Source organism: Myripristis murdjan, chromosome 13 (assembly GCF_902150065.1).
Source record: "Myripristis murdjan chromosome 13, fMyrMur1.1, whole genome shotgun sequence".
Lineage (NCBI taxonomy): Eukaryota > Metazoa > Chordata > Actinopteri > Holocentriformes > Holocentridae > Myripristis > Myripristis murdjan.
The window spans coordinates 2034289-2040000 of NC_043992.1; positions in this window are offsets into that span (position 1 = coordinate 2034289).

The window sequence follows — 5712 nt, forward strand, 5'->3', positions numbered from 1 at the left end:
GTAGGCTGCCGGCTGGTGTTGGGGTTCAGGATCCTGACAGTCAGCTGGGGGCAGCTCTTGCACAGCCTGGCCATGCTGGCTTGGACGCCTCTGTGTCTTTTCCCAGATGGCAGGAGGGTTAAGAGACTTTGGGAGGGGCAGCAGGGATCACTTGTGATACTGGTGGCTCACTGTGTAGAGGGGAGAGGGGCTGCGTTCACTGCTCGCTGGAGGTCTGAGACTTTACAGTTCACCTGCCACACAGTAGGGTGGTGGGCGGTGGCTGCAGGATCTGCTAAAGTCAGTAACAAGCTCTTATGAAAATACTGCTGCTACTGTGATGTGACTGCTATTACAAATGGATGGATAACAGGGCAAGGGACTAGATGGAGATATGGATGGATGGATGGAGGTGTGGAGGTATAGAAGAATAGATGATGGATGGAGTTGCAGATGGATGATGGAGGTGAAGATGGATGGATGGATAGATGAATGGATGGATAAAGTTGTATATGAAGAGATGTATGGATGCATGGAGATGTAGATGGATGGATGAAAGGATGGAGGGGGTGCAGATGAGGGCCCGGCGGTGTCTCAGCAGGGGCAACAAACATCCTGCTGTGTGTGTTTGTTCTGGTTTGTTTGTTGATCTGTCAGTTGTTTGTCTTGTCGTCTTTCATTTCCTGTTGAACAGCAGCACTTTGATTAAAAACTGACACATCTGCTCAAACTACGCCCCCTCTCTCTCTCTCTCTGTCCCTCTCTATCTCTCTGTCTCTCTCTGTCTCTCTCTCTCTCTGTTCACCACCTGTTTGTCATCTCTCTTTGTTTGATTCTCTCTCAAGATTCTCTATTCAAGTATGCTAGAGTTGTCACTTTTTTCATCCAAATTACAAAAAAAGGACTGCAAACTTACATTGAAATTACAGCGAGTGAATGCCTCTTGATTATATTGTTGTTGATATAATTACTGATTTTTGCAAGAAATTTGCTAGATTTCATTTGGAATTATTTTTCAATAATGCAATCTGACATCATGTGAAATATGGTGGCACTTTGGCATCACAGGTTTGTTTCCCACCATGACGACAAAGCAGATATGAGCTGGGAGAGAGAGTCAGTAAGAGACAAAGGGAGAGCGAGTGTGATGTTCAATTATTGTGTGTGTGTGTGTGTGTGTGTGTGTGTGTCTGAGGCCAAGAGACATAAAGTCACTGTGTTTAAAAACAGAGGGAGAAAATCTGCCCCAGCCCTCACCTTCATCACACAACTGTCGACTTGTCAAGACAAGTAGCCAAAAAACACTTTCACTCCAACTCACCAGCAACTACTGACAGCCTCAGTGGACACGTGTGTGTGTGTGTGTGTGTGTGTGTTTGTACACCAATATCTTGCATTGACAGGAGAGTTGTCTGGAACTGTTGTGGTGTCCTAGTTTTTGTAGGTTTTTTTTTTTTTTTTTTTTTTTTTGGTAAAGAAAGCCCCCCACCTCACCCCAACCCCCCCCACACACACACACCACACTGTGAACACAAGACAGCTCGGCCTGTATGAAAGCTAATGGATGAATTATTGAGCACCACTATGGGGATGGGAGGGAGTTTCATAATGATCGTCGCTGTTAATATTCACTGGCATATAATATTTCACAAAATGTAAAAAAGCATATAAAATGTGGGGGTATCACACATGAAGCCATCATGCACTGATAGTCAGTTTCAAAATTCCAAGAGGAAAATAAGTCCAAAGTTGTCGACACCAGAAAGAAAGACAGAGAAATGTTTCAAGGAAAAAGGATGGAGGTATCAGCCAGGAGCTTCACGTTCCACACACGGGTTTCTGTGTTACAGCAGACAGAGAGTGGAGTCATTTCATCAAGAGGTGGGTTTATATGCATCCACAGCTGACCGGGGCCAGAAATGACAAGGCATGGGGCAAAAATATTAGGAAAAAAAAATATAAAGCCTCTGAAATCCATCAACGGAACACTTCTTATGAAAAAATGTTTATAAACTGCAACTCTGGCTTTGTTTTTAATAATAAAATAATAACAAAAAATTAAAAATCTACTAAAATTAATAGAATATAAATACATGATTAAATAAATCAACTATAAAAATATATTTTTTAAAAATAGTATATATAATAATAAAAATATTTGTTAAATATGTTAACTTTTTATTTAAAAATTGCTATCTTGGCCTATATAAAAAAAAGCTCTCTACAGTTTTTTCTCACTTTCTTGTTTTCTTATTTTGCTCTCCTCCCAGTACAAGCTGTGCGCTACTCTTCAGAGGCCGACAACACAACAGTCTACTGATCTGTTGTTGCTCCAGTATTGGTCTCCAGTAAATATACTGCATCCAAAGCAAATAAATCAGTTTTATTTGAGAAAAAAAGAGCCTCAATAATTGATGCATTAGAATGCATGGGTTTGTGCTTTCCGACCAAGAATCCGCATCCTCATAGGCCAACGCATCAATTTTTTAGTAAAGGAGGAAATATTAGATTTCTGTTCAGGTTTCAGAAGGCTAAACAACCATGAAATTAAAAATAACTGGACATACCATTTTTTGCATTTGCCCCTTTTCACATTTTTTCCTCATCTTGTGCTATGGGCGTTCAGTAATGACACAACGTTTCCTCATGGGCCACAATAGCTGAGCAGTTAAGAGAATATCATTTCTTGCCTGTTTGTTCTAGGTGAGAAAAACAGCATCTTTTAATCAGGAAAGTGAGTCCACAGCCTGGAGCAGCAGAAAATGTTGGAAATATGCACCACTGAGTCAGCGAAACATCAAACAGCCAGTATGGCATAAATACAAAAAGGCAACTGTTGAGAAAGAGTGGAACACAATTTGTGGACAGCAGTGTGATGATGTGTAGTGTGTGCCTGCTGTAACATGCAGGGAGAACAGGTGGACCTGTGGGAACATACCGGAACCATCAAAACCACCTGGAGAACCGGGCAGACTGAGCCAGAGCAGGTCCAGACTGAGCAGACCCTCAGACCAGGCCAGGCTCAGACCAGGTGTGGAAGCAGGATCTTGGCTGTGTGTGTTCTTCTTCACACTGGTGCAAGTCCTCTCTCTGTCTGTCCCTCTCTGTCTGTCTCTGTGTGTGTGTCACTCTCTCTTTTCCTTGCATGGTTGTTATGGTTGGACTAGTATGTGTTTTTAGTGGCAATGGAATTAATTGGAGAGACCTGCCGATAAGGAAACTACACAGACTGGGTTTTCTGTTCAGAAACAGCCATGATACAGTTCATTTTTAAGTTAAATTTTACGGCATTCCTGCTTTATTAGACAGTCAAAGTGGAGAGGGCCAGGAAAGACAGGGCAGAGAGCGGGGATCACATGCATCACAGCTGTTATGAGAGGTGAGCCAGCTGGATGAAAATAGAGGCTGGGCAGTTTTGCTGGTTGGGTCGACTGAGCTCACCTGACTGGAGAACAGGCCAAAGAGACAGTGAAGGGTCCCCGGTGTGGTCTTTGACGTCAACCAGCCCAAGCGGAGTTTGGATGGAAGCTCAGTTTTTTTGTGTGTATGAGTTGGTCAGTCTGTAAAACAAAACAAGACAGTGGTGGTCGGCATCAAAACAGGTTGATAGGTCTCCAAAAATATTCAGCAGTCAGGTGCCCGGATCAAAAGTCCACATCACACACAATTGTTCAGATTCCACACATGTCCCACTAAACCTCATTGTGCACACCTGCTTTAATTAGAGAGCCCCACCCAATACCACCAGCCAACGACATAGAGACAGGAAGTAGGAAATAGGAGATAGGAAGGTGCCCATAGCTCATCCTGACAAAGGGACTGGGCTGGATTCAAAACCAGGCTGCTGCGCTTCAACCTCCACACTGTGAGCCACAAAATGTAGGGGTTGGGCAGATTTTGAAATTTCATCAAACTAGGAGAAAATCAGTTGGACACAACAGTGGGAGAGGGGCCGGAAAATAGGACTGGCAAGCACGGGGTACATATTTGACCATCTGTAGTGTACTTTCAGTTTGTTTTCTTGTGAAAATCGTCTTACAGACTACATGTGGAAAAGTTTCAGAAGAGCAGTCTTGGCTTGACTGCAGATTGGAGTCAGCTAAGTAGAAAGAAAGAGAGAAAACTGAACGGACAGACAGACGTGCCAGAAGATCTGAGGTCAGCCACAGTTGGAAGCACAACATCTTGACACTTCACCCCCCACGTCTCCACCCAATTTTCCCCTCTCCACCTCTCTTTCTGGCCTGATTTCCTCTACCGCACCTGCCTCTTCCTCTTCCTCTTCCTCTTCCTCTTTCTCTCCTCTCCGGGCAGCAGATAAACTCACAGAGTGATAATCTGTAGGCAAATAGACAGCTGATCCCTTTAAAAGCTGTGGCAGAGAGGGGACGGCTGTGTTTACAGGGCCTAAAGCAAACGTGAGGCGCTACTGGGGAATTAGTTAGACCAGTCTCAGCGTCTTCAAAATCTCCTCGACTGTCTCTCTCTCTCTCTCTCTATTTCAGTTTGATGTCCGCCATGATCAAAGAACATGGAAGGGACTATATTAGCCTCCATCCATCCATCACACATGATATCTGAGCGTCTTTTCCCCGTTTCAAATGAAACCTGGGGGAATGATGGATTTTGATGCTGTGAATCTTTGGGGAATGATATGTTTTTCCATTGATATCCAGTATCCACAAAACCAGTCTGATTGGCCCACCACAGTGCCACCAGTAGGCCAGTAATGGGGGATGTCATGGTCCCTGTTGACTTGTGAGTTTCTCTTTGTCTGTAGCTGAATTTGAACACAGTATCCCAGTAATCTTTGCCAGTTATGACGCATCAAATTAAGACAAGCAGAATGGACACAGCCAGTTTTGAAGATTAGCAGTAAAACTTTGCATGTTCTTGAAGCAGCTTTATATCCAACAGGACTGACGGCTGGGCATAGGCGGTTCTAGGGGGTGGCAGGGGGTGGCAGCTGCCACCCTAGAAAAATGCCTTGCCACCCTAGTTGCCACCCGAATTTCAGACAGTTTATTTATTTATTTTTTAATTGTGGCTGTTCGGAAACTTGCTGTTACAAAACTCAAATGTCCGAGTGCAAGTAAATGCAGCAAGAGATGACACTCCCACTATTTAAGGGGTTGATAAATAAATAAATAATTAATTAAATAAAAATATATATTTCTAATGCCACCTTTTGGTTTTCTATTCAATGCTTTACTCATGTACCACAATAATGGAATGATTTTGAGTTAAAATATCCTCATTTGGGGGTTTTCCGAGCAAATATTGATATATGTGATCGTTTGGTATTAAATCAGCATATACATTTCTGCCACCCCTTAAAGTCTCCATGCCACCCTCTTGCCACCCCGTGAATATTTGTCTAGATCCGCCCCTGCGGCTGGGGAGGGCACTTTGGATCAGGATCCTTACCCATGTGTCTTATTTTGATTAGAAACCTGATTGGCCCACCACAGCGCCATCACCAGGCCAACAGGACCCTAAGCTTCATGCTCAGTATCTCCGACACTGCCAGGTCAAATCTGATGAGAGCCCAACTGTGAACAAGGGACAGAAATTAGCAATAGTTATAAACTCCATGTGCAACTCATAACAAATTAAAATATGGCATTTGGGACACCCGGGACAACTTGAACCAATTGTGAGCATTTGATGGTCGTTGGTCGACATTTCCTGAGTAAATTGACACAATCTTGATGTGATCAGTCTGACCTTTCT